At 37.9% G+C, this 15,629-nt stretch overlaps 1 long non-coding RNA gene across 3 annotated transcripts in view; it reads right to left on the bottom strand.

Moving 5' to 3' along the window:
- Positions 1 to 15,629, bottom strand: part of LOC307182757 — a 129,437-nt gene that overhangs the window by 72,221 nt on the left and 41,587 nt on the right. For all 3 annotated transcript variants that reach the window (XR_013827250.1, XR_013827251.1, XR_013827252.1), the window contains exon 2: positions 737 to 812. This is a non-coding gene — a long non-coding RNA (uncharacterized lncRNA). The remainder of the gene's footprint in view (positions 1 to 736; positions 813 to 15,629) is intronic.

Genomic DNA, 15,629 nt, shown 5'->3' with positions numbered 1-15,629 from the left:
GGAAAGGATATCTTCTCCATACTTATGAAAAACACTGATTTCAGTTTCCCCATCTAGTTCTAGATATGCCTTCAATCTGAATTTAGAAAATCCTTTCTGGACAAAGCCTAACTTTAATTCTTGATATAGAATCAATGCAAAAATATAATCAAAGCACCAAAGGTCAGAAGTTACTTTGTTGTTCTAGATCTACACCGTCCAATATGGTAGCCAGTAGTCCCATATGGCTATCTAACTTTAAATTTAAAATAATTAAAATTAATTAAAATTTAGAAATTCAGGTCCTCAGTCATATTAGCCACATCTCAAGTTCTCAGTAGCCACATGTGGCTACTGGCCACTAGACTGGACAGCAAAGATACAGAACATTAACATCACTGCAGAAAGTTCTATCAGACAGCTATTCTAGAACTGTACCCTCTCACTTTCCTGAAGCCCTAAAATGCTTTATTTAGAGGGACGCTTCCCATAAGAATAAGTTTTGCAGGATATAGCACTACATCTAAAAAAATATTTTAAAACCATTACTCCTACTGGTTGTTGCCCTGGACTCCTAAGAAGCTGGGTTAGTCAATAAGCCCCACCCACTTCTCCAAAGATCAGTAATGTTCTCTGTTTCTACCAAGGAGAGGCTACATAGTTTGCAGAGCCTAGTGCAAAATCAAAATTTTGAAATTTTATTCCAAGTTTACTTAAAATTTCATACTAACAATAGAGTATTAATCCAAGTACTAACCTTTCTGAGTGTGGGTCCCAGGGTAACTGCATAGGCTCACACCTAGGAAGCAGGCTTTGTTCCAAGATAATCACACCTGAAAGAGAAATCAAGGCAGGCCTGTGGGCTCTCTGGGGAATTTCCTCATGAGTGGCAATGCCAGGACCCACAGCTGTGCCTGTGCTGGCCAACCTCAGATGTTAACTCAGACAACGGCCCAGGGAGTGCCTGTGGCTGGAGGGAGCCACCTAGCCAAAAAGAAGGGACAGAGAATAAGGGCCTCCACATGCTACACTGGAAAGCCCATTGCTGGAAGGCCTGGGCAGGCCAGCTGCTTCCAGTTAGGTATGTTTCCATCAAAGCCAGGAGTGTGCCCAGCCAGGAAGGCCGAGATCTGCAGGGCCATCATTTCAGAAACTGCTGGAGGACAGGGGAAAGGCAGTGCACTCAGGAACTTCAGCACAGTGAAGTACGTCTAGTTGTCCTACCTGGACTGTGGACATAAACAGAGCATGGTATCCAGGAGCTTGTGCACGGGGGAAGGCTTACCTCCTCAGTCTGAGAGACAGGTGATATGAGGGAAGGCCAGAACAATAGCCACTCAGAACTTCAAAATGAATCATCAATGCCAAGGGGCAAGACAGAGAAAAAGAATCTACTTGTAGGCTGGCTAAGCAGGAACTGAGGAAAACAAAGTAAAAACAGCAAGATCTGAGGTGGCAGATGAGACTTGAAACCTGTAAACATTCTGTAAGATAAGTAAATGAACTCCCACAGTTTTTTAGAGTGTAGCAGATTGGTACCTACACATGGAAATGCTGCTTAATATGCAATGAAAATAATTTTTTAATAAATAGCTAGGCTCAAAAGGAAAAAAAGAGGCTACAGGATAAAGAGAGATAACAAAGCCACAGTGGGTTCAGTCTGAGTTGACCCTCTGATTCATTTGATGGTCCAAAGAGTTCTTGTTCAGGGTTTTCTTCAGGCACTCTTGTCTCTCATACCTACCCCCAGCTTTGGGCAGAGAAGGCCTGGCCCTGTGCCCAGCCCAGGCTCTTGGTCACCTTCTTCAAGGTTCAAGTTCAGAAGCTGCATAAAGGATCACCCTGAGCTCCCTGAGACAGACTCTGGGGACCCAAGAGATATCCTTGGATTAAGAAAGACCCTTGAAGAGCTACCCCTGCCATGAAAACAAAAGTAGAGAAGTCCAACCCCCTAGCTTGGGAAAGTAGTATGAAAGTCTGGGGTTTTAATTTCTCACAGGGCATTTTTTAATTTTAAATCTAACCTTAGACAGATAGCAAACTTTCAGGAGAGAGGAAAGGGGAGAATAAATTTTTAAAACTAGATCAACCTAATATAAACTAGAGAAGAAACACAAGAATCTAAGTTAGATAATGGTAAATAGAAAACACAATTTGAATGGTAGAAATAAGTCCAAATAGGTCAATAACAAAAGTACATATAAATATTAATATTTTGAACTTGCCTACTAAAAGACAGAGATTCTCAGAAGGATTTTTAAAAATTCAACCTGGTACTGCATATAAGAGACACACCTAAAACATGATGACAGAGAGGTCATTATGTAAACAGATGGATAAAATGTACTAGGAAAATATTAATAAAAATTAAATTAGTATAATATTGATATCAAATTTTTAAACTTTAAGGCAAACAGAATACAAGGATAAGTAGAATAATTCACATCAAAGAAACAGTAATTTTGAACCTCAAATATATATATATGTATGCGTGTATAAAGCTATAATCATATTTGTAGAAGACATAAATTATGTCAGTAATCCCATACTCCAAATTACAAGAAACATATTCATTCTAGCACACATGAAATATTTTTTAAAAACTGACTATGTCATTACCAAAGGGGAAAGGATGGGGGAGGGATAAATTAGGAGTTTGGAATTATAATATACACACGAATATATATAAAATAGATAACCAACAGGACCTACTGTACAACACAGGGAACTATACTAAATATCTTGTAATAATCTATAATGGAAAAGAATCTAAAAAAGAATATATATATATTTTATATATATATATTTGTATATACATATAACTGAATCACTTTACACCTGAAACTAATACAACATTGTAAATCAACTATATTTCAACAAAAATATATAAAAAAAGAAAAGACTATCCACTGAATTGCCTTTGGAAAAAAACTTTGTCAAAAAGAAAATTTCAAACAAATATCAGTGACTCACAATCACATAAAACATGTTCTCTAACAATAATGTAATAAAATTAGAAATCAATAGAATAGTTATACTGCCCTATTCATTTTAGAAATTTCTGAATAATTATAAAGGGAGAAAAACTAATAGAAATCACCAAATGTTTAGTACTGCTCAGACAATGAAAACACTAGTACTAAATCGTGTGGTATGCAGTTTAAATGGTATTTAGAAGAAAATTTAGAGCTTCAAATGCATATAATAGAAGAGAAGGAAACATATAGAGGAAGGTCAATCAGAACGGACAAAGTAGAAGGAAAGAAATAATAACAAAAAAAGAGAAATAGATGGAAAGGGGAAAAATCAATGAGGAATCGATAGATCCTAGTTCTTTCAGAAGACTAATAAAATAGACAAACCTAGTAAGATTGATTGAGAGAAAAAGAGAAGAATGTAGGAAAATGACATAACTATAAATAGAGTCAAGGTTTTTAAAAGCACTAGAGAATACAATGAATATCATTAGACTAAAAAAATTGACAATTTAATGAAACAGTTCTCTAGAAATAAATAAATCACTAAAACTGACTTGAAAAACAAAGGTCTATCTATATATTTACGTATAACCATTAAGTGAATTGAATCTGTAATTAAAAAAAATTATACCCATTACTGGACTTCCCTGGTGGCGCAGTGGTTAAGTATCCGCCTGCCACTACAGGCAACACGGGTTTGATCCCTGGTCCGGGAAGATCCCACATGCTGCGGAGCAACTAAGCCCGTGCACCACAACTGCTGAGCCTGCGCTCTACAGCCCGTGAGCCACAACTACTGAAGCCGTGCTCTGCAACAAGAGAAGCCACCGCAATGAGAAGCCGGTGCACCGCAACGGAGTAGCCCCCGCTCACCACAACTAGAGAAAGCCTGCACGCAGCAACAAAGACCCAACGCAGCCAAAAATTTAAAAAAATATATATACCCGTTAAAAAAGCACCATGCCAACCAAGTACTTACCCAAAGAGGTGAGTCTTACCAAATCTTCAAAGATTATTTCCTGTATTGGTCAGACTTTTTCAATGAAGACAAAAATAGAAGAGCTCCTTACTCCATTTTATGAGATAAGTATATATATATTTTTTTTTTCTTTTTTTTTTTTGCGGTACGCGGGCCGCTCCCTGTTGTGGCCTCTCGCGTTGCGGAGCACAGGCTCCAGACGTGCAGGCTCAGTGGCCGTGGCTCACGGGCCCAGCAGCTCCGCGGCATGTGGGATTTTCCCGGACCGGGGCACGAACCCGTATCCTCTGCATTGGCAGACGGACTCTCAACCACTGCGCCACCAGGGAAGCCCGATAAGTATATTCTTGATACCCAAACTGGACAAAGACAGTATAAGAAAAGAAAATACTGGCTATCCTCACCATTGAACACATGTAAACAAATACTTGAAAATATTAGCTAAATGAATTAAGCAAAGCCTTTAAAACATATCATAATAAATAAGACACAAAGCAAATATAACATAATAAAATGTTAACTGTAGAACCTGGGTAGTGGATATATGGGTGTTCACTGTACAGACCAACTTTTCTGTATGTTTAAATTTTTTTCATATTAAAACCTTGGGAAGAGTAAGAAATAAAATGTTTGGACCTCTGCAAACTCTAAGAACATATCATGACAGAATCCCAAGGATGGGTGAACATTAAAAATCTATCAATATAATTTATCTCTTTAATACAGATCAGCAATTTATAAAAACACAATTTATGAAAAAAATAAAAACCAATGGCAAACTGGGAATTTATCACTCATTATCCTGATAGTGTTGTAAGATTGGACTGGGTTTGAGTGGCAGAAAACTCTGAACTATCTAAATTTTTTTTTATTTCCCTTACATGTAAAAGACTGGTTGGGTAGTCCAGAGCCAAGTTCTTACTATCATTTTGTTATGTTTTGTGTGATCTTTATTCCTTAAGATCGCTTCAAGTCCAATATGATTGCTCCAATTCTAGTCATCACATCTGCATTCCAGGTGGCAGGAAGGAGAGAAGGGGAAAGTGGTTATGTTTCCCCTTTAGGGATATGACTGGAATTTGTGTATATGACATCTATTTACACCCCAATGGCAGAAACTAATTGTCCTTATTTGCAGACTATAGGATTATTTACATAGAAAACTGCAAGAGAATTTGTGGGCAAATAATTCAAACAAATAAGAGAATTCAGCATTCTGGATCCATGTTCAGGGTGTAAGAGAAAAAAAAATGTATATATATATATATATATATATACACACACACACACACACACACACACACATATATATATAATCGCTAATTTATAGTAGATACCTAGGCAAAAATCTAATAGAATACATGCAAGACCTATTTGGGAAACATTACAAAACATTACATAAAAGATGCACTGGATAAATTATGAGACATATAGGGATTGAAAGATATAACTGTGTAGCTCCAATAGTTCCCCCTGTGAGTTTATAATGGATCTATGAATCACTACAGTTCCAATCGGAATCCCAACAAGACTTTTCAAGGAATTTAATAATCCTACCCTAAAGTTCATGTGGAAGATTAAAGAGACAAAACTAACAAAGACAGTTTTGAAAAAGAAAACTAAGGACTGGAGTCTTGCCCTACGAGGCTAATTAGAAGGCTATAACTATTTAAGCAGTGTGGTATTGGAACAAGGATATAAAAATAGGTCAAAGGAACAAAATAAGTTGATACTGACCTACACATATATGGAAACTTGGTATGGGACAGAGATAGCTGTACATGTCAGCAGGGAGCCGTGACCATTAGATAAATGGTGCTAAGACAACTGGCCATAGCCAGTACATATAAAGGGGAAAAAATATAAATCTCCACTTCATGTCAGAACAAAAATATATCCCACATGGATTAAAAACTTAAATGTATGGGGGAAATCATAAAAGTTAAAAAGAAAGTATAGGAGAATGTCTTCATTACATTTCTTCGTGTTTCCTAAAACACCAAAAGCACAAACGACAACAATGAGAATTTGAATACGTTAAAATATAAAAATTCCATTAGACAAAAGATAGCATAAACAGTAAAAAATACAAGCCACAGACTGGAAGAAGTTATTTATAATTCATATTACTGGGTATTAGTATCCAGAATATAAAAAGATCCCTATCAATCAATAAGGAAAAACAAGTACTGCAGTAGAAAAATTGTCAAAGGTTTCAATAGTTAATTATTAGAGGGAGCTAAATAGCAAAAAAAAATAAGACAAGATACTCTCAGTAACAAATACAAATTGAAACCATAATGAGGTACTATTTCACCCTTAGACTGGCAATATTTTAGAAGTCTGAGAAGCCCAAGTGTTGGTAAGAATATGGAAAAAAAGAAGGGAGTACCTTTAAACATGGCTGGTGTGAATGCTGTATTGTTAAAAACTGTGTTGGAGAGCAATGTTACAGTATCAAATGAAGTTGGTAAGCACATACCCTATGACCTAGCAATTTGACTTGTGGGAATTTCCTAAAAAATTTGCATACATGTGCCCAAGGAGACATGAAATAGAATGTTAACCTGTAGCATTGTTTTTAACAGTAAAAAAATGGAAACAAACTAAGCTTTCAAAAACACAATTGAGGATAAATAAATGGTGCCAGAGTCACACAATGAAATACTAAATACATATGCACTAAATATATAAAAATCAGGCAGAAAGGATACATGCTAATTTCAGTATAGTGATTACCTTTGGGCAGGGAACAACAGGGACCTGGGCAGTGAGGGTATGGTTAAAGTATATCTGTAATGTTGAAACAAAACCAAAACCCCTAAAACCATTATGGCAAGATGTCAACATCAGTTAAATCTGTTAGAAACAATGAGCCTGGCCCATATATGCAGTCTGATAAGAAATGATTTCCAGGGTATATTGTTAAGGAAAAAAGTAAGCTGCAGAAGAATATGGAGAGTGGATTGCCATGTGTATAAAAGCTAAAGGGGAGGATCAGCTTGAATGTGTCTGAATGATACAAATAAATTGACAACAATGATGGCCTACGAGGGGAGGAGACTGGGGACTGGGGTTCGCAGTGGGAAAGAGACCTACTTTATGTACCTTTTTCTACTATTGGGCTGCTTTTATCACTTGCATAGTTTCTCAAAAGTAAAAAATTAAAGCAAAAAAAATTTTTAATTACAATGATTCCTACCCCAATAACGCACTTAAAGTCAAAATTACTGTTTTGAGGACTATTTTGCATAAAAATGTAAGTGTACCTTATGTTTGCCATCTTCCCAAATGACTGGTTTTTCCAAAGAGTTCTTGATAATAAGTTCCTTATGATCAGTCACACAGAAATATACACCCTGCCTTCTGCATCTGCTTTAACTGTGCATCTATTTATATGGGATGACGGATACTTTCCCTAATAAATCTTACCATTTCCCCTGCTAAGGAACTGAGCGCCGACTAAACAGTTGATGATACATGGGAGTTATTCCTACATTTTCCACACACGGTAAGACAAATCAACACAATGCTGACTTCGTCTGTTATAAACACTAACAGCTTTGGGGCATTTGGAAAAGTGGGGAGTGGGGCTGATGTACAACGAATCCACGGTTCTAGACTTTCCTACCAGAGACAGCCTGAGGCAATATGAGAGCAAAATCAGGATTTGGAGTTCCTAAGCTCAGGTGTTTTATTTCCATGAGCTAATTTACAATCAAGAGAGCCCTGACACTGCCAGATCTAGAATTCAACTACTTCAAACAGTGATCTTTCCTCTTATATTCTGCACTGAGTTTTGGTTTTTTTGTTTTTTGTTTTTTTTCTGTACGCGGGCCTCTCACTGTTGTAGCCTCTCCCATTGCGGAGCACAGGCTCTGGACGCGCAGGCTCAGCGGCCATGGCTCACGGGCCTAGATGCTCCGCGGCATGTGGGATCTTCCCGGACTGGGGCACAAACCCGTGTCCCCTGCATCGGCAGGTGGACTCTCAACAACTGCGCTACAAGGGAAGTCCTGCACTGAGTTTTAAAAGCATTGGGTTGTTGGAAGGCTAATCACCTAAGTAGTGATCTTCAAACCTTTTCGTATAGGACCACTTTAGGAAACAAAACAACCTAAAACAACTGATTTACACTGCCTTCCCTTGCCCCAAGCTAGACCCCTAGGGTGCCACACCCCAGTTGGTATAAAGTGCAAGGATCTGGTTTATACCACTTTACAGGTGTCAAGGAAGCAGGAGAGAGACTCAGGGTAATAGGGGAAAAGAGGAAAGAGGATCACAGTCAGTCATCTCTTTTTCATGTCTTTCATTTCACAACTTCTTCCTTCCCATGCCTGCTGGTACGCTCCCTTGCCTTGTTTCAGAGCCAAAAGACAGGTCAACTTCACTGCTTCTTATCCAAGTTGGCAGAGGCTGTGGCAGCAGGGTGGTAACTCTGCCTGATGTTCTCAAGCTACAGTTGGGACATGTCCAACAGCAAAGTCACTCAGTAAACAGTTCTCTGTTTTCTCTTTTCCTTGAGTTGGCTGGAATATCTCTAGGCCCTAGTATCACCCACTCTTTAATTCAAGACAAGCCTACAGACAAGAAACTTCACAGTTCACCCTGTCTTAAAACAGTCTTTTGCTGGGTACAAAATACCATCTACAAAATCATTGATATGCTACATTACTTCAATTCCAAGCCCTACAGATGTCTTTTTGATGGTCTGGTTTTTCTATTTTTAGTAATATTCCTGTACGTCACTCAGTTCAATATTCAAGAACATTATTAAATGACTATTTTGTGCCTAGCTTTGTCCTGAGGTGGAGCTGGGTAGGGGAGATTAACAAATGTTGCATGTAATAGTTCTTTATTTTAAGAAGTTTACAAACTAATTGGAGAGAGAAAAGTCAATATAAAACAAATAAAGAATAACTCAAGACAAAATATGTTTAAACACCAAAAGCAAGGGTGTTGTAAGTATCAGAGACCTGGATAAGTTAGGAAAAGCTTTAAGAAAGGTATTGGACTGGAGCTGGGTTTTTAAGGAGGGGTGGGGGGTTAGGAAGGGCTTTCTAGGTGTGACAAGATGGTCAAGACCTCAGAGACTGGTCTCAGCAGAGCAGATTGTGAGATTGTCAGAAACCAGTCTAATGAAGCAACTCTGATACCCAGAAGACAGGTAAATAAACAAAAACCAAGAGGCAGAGATAGATTAATAAATTAGCTACGAATTACTTATCTTGCTATATATAGACTCCTAGAGATCAAAGGGACCTCATGAATCATGTCACCTGCCTTCTGCCTTCATTTTACAGATAAGAACACTCGGGATTAGAGCAGTAAAGTGATTTCACCATATCAGGTAACAAATTAGCACCAGAGCAGAAATTCAACCCCAGGGCTTCTGACTCCCAACGCATCATACTCTGCTTCAAACCGCCAGTCTATTATGTTCAGATGACTCAAGGCGAGTTGGGATCAGTGACATACCTATAGTAACAATATGATAAGTACCAAAACAGAGACATGCAGAAGTGATAAGCTCATTTTGTACACAGATACTTGGGATATTTCTAAATTTTTCTTTTCTTGAATTGCAGCATTTATTGCATCATGTTTCACCTCCTCTGATTGACATTCAAAGTCTTCCATAACATGGCCCCGCCTGGCCTTTCTGACCTTATTTCCCAACACTCCCCACTCTACAGCCTCAGTTCCAGCAAGATATGACCATTTACAGTCCCCATCTTTTGCCAGGCTCATTCTCACCTCTGGAGTATTGCTCCTATTATTTCCCCCTTCTCTAAGGCTTTTTCCCCTTTTTCAACACTGACGTAAAGCCCAGGTTTTATAAACCCTAAGATCTTCAGCTACCCCAAGTCTTCTCTACACTCCCTCTTAGTTCAATGCAATCCAATTCATTTCAGTACAATTTTATGGACAACATGCTGAATGCCAGGCACTCTTACTAGGCACTCAGGATTCCAAAATAAGTAAGGCACTGGCTGCCCTCAAAGCGCTAAGAGTCTAGAAGGGGAATGCAGACATTCCAGCAAATCACTACTACCCAGACTCTTAACAATAGGTACAAAAGATAATAGGTACAAAAGACAGCACAACCTAGAGGATGGAAAAAGAAGAGATCTCATTAAGAGACTAATAGCTGAGGTTAGGTTAATGGATGAGAGGGAGTTTGTCTGATCTAAATCTGGGGAAAAGGCGGGAAAGGGCTATTCTAGAGAAGATAGGATATGGAAATTCACAGTAGTTGGTAAGTTTGGTTTTGTTTTGTTTAACTAAACCAGGTTTGGGTTTGGTATCGGGATTTGGTTTGCTTTCAAAGCAGAGTACAAACAGAAGAGAAAGGGGAGATAAGGCAAGAGAGGTAGTCAGGGGCTCTTCACCAGGCTCTGGAGGCTGGACTGCATCCTGTAGATCAGGCGTCCCCAACCCCTGGGCAGAGGACCAGTAGTGGTCCGAGGCCTGTTAGGAACCTGGCCACACAGTAGGAGGTGAGTGGCAGGCAAGCGAGCAAAGCTTCATCTGCCACGACCCATCACCCACATTACTGCCTGAACCAGCCCCCTGTCCGTGGAAAAATTGTCTTCCGTGAAACCGGTCCCTGGTGCCAAAAAGGTTGGGGACCACTGCTGTAGATGACGAAGTGCTGAAGACATTTTAAGTGTCAAGAGTTAGGGTGGGTGGTTCAATGAAATGTGAGCCCCACCTTACACTGAAGCAATCAAGTAAAGCTAAATGAAGGAAAGTTCTAGAGACAGACCTTGAAGAATGGGTAAAATTTCAACAGACTGAAATGGAAGTCATTACATCATTAGTGGAAACAGCAAAGTGGCCATTTAAGTGTTACCTGGTTGCTCTGGGCATGTTAATTTTTTCTCCTGAGACGTGTTACCTAAATTCTTCAAGGACAGGGATTATTTTTCAAAATTCCTTTTAATAGCTCCAAGGAACTAACATAGCTCCGGATACACAGTGGCCATTTGGTCAATTATCAATGACCTTTTGGGATATGGCAAAAAAAAGGGAAGAAAGAGAAAAGAAAACCCCTTATATCTGTTCATGGCAGGAGCTTGTTTTTATTCCTAATCTGTTGCTAAGAATGAAAATTCATAAGGTTTTATAAATCCATATTTGAAATGAAGATGGTGTGTATAATTGGAAGCTTATGGTTGTCTAATAAAGGACAGAAGATTCCAATTAAACACAGAATTCCATCTCTAAGCATCCTTCCTCACTGTGTGGGCATCCCAACTGCTAAGTTTGTTTAATAGATCAAATTAAATGGATGACTGCTTTTGAAGGGCATCTTAGGGACTTGGGACTTAGCTTTGCTTCGGTGCACGTTTCCCTAAGCTCACTACTGACAAAAGTATTCAATCTTACTATCAGAAAGTCAAACCACTTTTAGATATTGGGGAGCGTGATAATATGACATAAATACTTCATGAAGTAATATATATACAGGTTATTTATATTTTTCCTAAGAAGAAACAAAGAGCATTCACTTGGTTTCACCAATTCTCTTTCCCTGCTCCAAAGCTGATCAAGCTCTGAAAATTACCCTGCCAAAAATCATTTTAAGTGCAAAGTAATTTTTGTTCCATAAAGATAAATCACTTTATGTGTTCAACAGTGCTCATATTACATTACATATGTTATTTTTAACTCATAAGTGGTGGAATGCTGTCATGCAGGGATGATATTCAAAGTAGTTAACAATGGTACAGCATGTACACCAGCCATTTAGAATAGACCCTTAAGCTATCTGGATGGATGCCAGCTGCTTCACCTGACCTGTACATACAAGCTACATCTCAGCCCTGGTGTAGTGGACTGTTCAGCTACTTTTGTCCATACATTTTCCATCTGGTAGTAGCCACACATTTTCCTTTGGACAACTGCCCTACCCTGTTCCAAGTGATCTTGAAGGAAAACGGCCATCATGGGACTCCACCTTCCGTTGGCCACAAGGTTAGGACATGTGATCCAGATTTAGCCAGTCAAAGTAGTCCATTCTTTCACCAGAGTAATTGATTGAGAAATGGATGCATGACTCAGTTCAGTCCAAGCAGAGTCCTCCCCATAACTTTTCCTCTGGAGTTGATTGAGATTTCTCCTACTTTGGAGATTGCTAAACTTGAAGAATGTGAACCTGAGGCAGCCGGAGGCCATGTTGCCCTCATAAAGGAGAAATCCTATTGAAGAATGAATCCAAAAAAGAAATAAGTGAAACTGAGAGGTAGAGAGAGTCCTGACAACATTGTTTGAGCCTCTGGAAACAGCCATGCCTATAGCTAGATGGAATCTCCTGGACTTCCCATTTACTCAAAGAAATATCGTCTTCCTTCCTTCCTTCCTTCCTTTTTTTTCTCTTAAACTAATTTGAGTTGAATTTCTGTCCCTTGCAGTCAAATAAGTACTGATTAATAATTATGCCCACATAACATAATTCTATATAATTTCTGTTACACAATGCTGAAGAAATCTTGGACTTAATTGAAAACTCTGCTTTTCATTAGATTGTCCTAGGGTTCCAAACCAATACATTATGCAACTACAAGCCATCATGGGTCTTAATAAGGGGAATAACAAAATAAAGATGGTGTTTTAGAAAAGTTTGCTTGGCAAGAGATGTGTGGAAATAATCAAAACAACATATGCTCATACATGTACTCAGGAATATATATATTTACATATTCTCCTTAATTTTCAAAGATGCCAGATACCATTTGTTTTTGTGTTAAAACAACTGAAAAGAACTACTATTGCCCATACCTTAAGCATGTTTGAAAATTATTATATATACTTTGCCTTTAATTATTCAGAACACTGAATCATAGATTTACATCATCCATTTATCCGGTAAGCATACAGTAGAAAATTGCTATGTACAAGTGAGTGTTATAGGCTCTAGGGATAAAAAGATGAATTAGACAATTTCTCTGCCCTCCAGGAATTCACATTCTGGTGAAAGAAGCAGAAGTGTAAAAAGATAAACAGTGTAAGAGTTGGCAGGACTGGAACCCTTTCTTTTGCTGGAGGTCTCCTCCTCGGAGGTGCTGTTAGGCGAGAGCTGGACGCAATGAATAGGGTAGGCGCACACAGCTCCATAAAAGCAGCTCCTGAGTATTCCTGGCTACGCTGCTCAGTGAACCATGTAGTCCTGGATTTTCTGGCATTTCAGGCACAACTCAGATTGCTTTGGTTTTTTTTATGTAAAGAACTTTCTCATGGGAAAAATAAAGAATTAGGTATCCCATGGTTGATGAATGTGGTCTTAATTCTCTTTACAAGGCCAGATATAATCTTCAGGAAGTTACTTTGTTTGATTCATATTTCAAATTGTAAATTAAATTTAATTTTTTAAGTTTAATTGTGAACAAAATTCTTGAGAACACAGAGGGGGAACAGTTAAATTTACATTTTCAATCATTGTGAAGCCCCTGTTTATTTGGGGCCACTCCTTCCTTAAAGATGCACAGCAGCTACGTCTTCAGAGCGGATTCTGTTAAAAGAAATTCCTCCAGGCTGTCTCATTTTCCTCAGTTCCTCACTGGAATTTCACCATAACTTAACCGTAGCTGGAATTCATTTACAAATTCCTAAGAGCTAGAGGCTAAAAAGATACTGACAACAATTTCTTTCACCTTTTTTTCTTATCCTAGTTCCTGCATCTTTCCGTGAGTGTTGTTTGGCTGCGGTGGATTACTGGAGTGTTTGAAAAGGAGAAAAAAATAAGTCTTTCATTCCTTTTCCCTTCCTTTCCTAACTGTCTTTTTAATTTTTCATGTGGACTTTCAAATTACATGTAGTCTAAAACAGCCTATGTTTTTTTGCTCCCAAAGTAACTGTTGAAAGGGGAAAAAAATATTTTTTGTGTCAGATTATTTATTATAAAGGATTTAGTGCTCGACTTCTAAATTAAATCATCTAGGGACTAGAAAACTCTTTAAAATTTATCTAGTCCAATTTCTCATTCTACAAATATTCAGACAGGTTAAATTAGTTGTCCAATTCACAGAGCTAGTAAGGGACGAAGCCAAAACTAGAATCCAGATCTCAGTATACCTGCCCATTTCTCATAATAGCTATTACAAATCTTCACCAGTGTCTTCATAAACCTTATACTACCACCCCCACCCCATCACTCTGGCCCTTACTTCAGAGAAAATTAAAAGCCACCAAGCATGACTCTAGTCCCACTTTTAAACGTCTTCATATCTCATCTCAAAGTAACACTATCATTACTGTTTCAAGGGGAAACCTGCCATTTGCTATCTGTATCACATTGAGTCCCATCTCCTTTGAGACCTTTTTCTGTTAATTATTTTTTCTTATGTATATGAGAACCCTGTCTCCATTAGCCCCTTCTTTTTAGTACATAAACATGCTCAGGGACTTGCATTTACAGTGACTTTATGTCCCATTCCAGAAACATTCTTTTCTTTTTATCATAACCAAGCTTATTTTAAGAAAGGTCTCCTCTCACTGTTCCTACATTCTTGCCTCCTATTCACTCCTTTACTTTCAAAAATATGACTTCTGATACTATCATTCAACTGAAAATATTTGGAAAAAGACTATCAGTGCCTTTTTTAAAATTATTTTTAAATTTTTAAAAAATTTTTTTTCAGTGCCTGTTAAGGACATTTCAATTCCCTCCTTTTAAGAACTCTCTTCTCTTTGGGCTTCTTATTCTCCTCTTAACATTGGGTTTCTAAGTTTTTCTCTTTCCCTTCATTCATTCCTCAATTACTGTTGCTTCTCAGGGTTCTGTTCTCAGCACACTTTCTTTCTCATTCTGTACTTCCTCTGGAGAAGTCCCACTTAAATCCATGGCTCAGCTCTCATGCACAAATTTGTGTAATGTACAGAAGCCTTTTAAAGGAAACATTTCTCTTAATTTTTTCAATGTTGACTGAAATTATTTTTATTATAATATTTACTTAAATATAAAACAAAATATAAATTTCTTATGCTTATAGTTCTTACACAAGTATGCAAACAAGAAATTTATAAAATGAATTCAAATTAAACTAAAAAGCTAAAAAAAAACTCAAAAAATGAAATAACCATTAGTATGTGGATGGTTGTGTTGTTTTCTTGAAACTTACTGCCAACTCAAAATGTGAATATGGGGCTGGTTGCTAAAACATAGGGTTCTTTTTAATTTAAATAGAACTGTGTATCATGTGATGATTCAGTTCTCCCACCACTTTTCTCTATTCAAACTACTAAGAAACATTCATTCATATGGACAAGCACATGATGACAACAATTAATTTTCACCTGACCTGATTGCATAATTTACATAGTAAGCCTGGCTCTGTGATACTTGACACCAGCAAGATTATAAACATAAATACAAATGCAGACACTGAAGTAAGTTGGTAACTCATAAGGTGGTCATCCAGATTTGTTGAAATGAAAGCATGACTATAGAAAGCAATTTAGTGAACACATAGATCCCTGAAAATATATTTGATGGATCCCAGGAATCCCAGAACCCTAATTTTGTGAATCCCAAATTTGTATCTATAGCCCCAAACACTCTCCTGAGCATCTGCCCTATATTTCCAAATGCCTAATAAAAATTTCTCTCCCTACATGCATTGTTATCATTCCCCACACACACAACCACCTTAACCTGTATTGCCAATCTTAGTTAATGACATCATCATCTA

The sequence above is a fragment of the Stenella coeruleoalba genome (assembly GCF_951394435.1).
Source record: "Stenella coeruleoalba genome assembly, chromosome: 2".
Taxonomy (NCBI): domain Eukaryota; kingdom Metazoa; phylum Chordata; class Mammalia; order Artiodactyla; family Delphinidae; genus Stenella; species Stenella coeruleoalba.
Note: the sequence above shows the minus strand (reverse complement) of the source record. Positions and strands in the feature narration are given on the sequence as shown.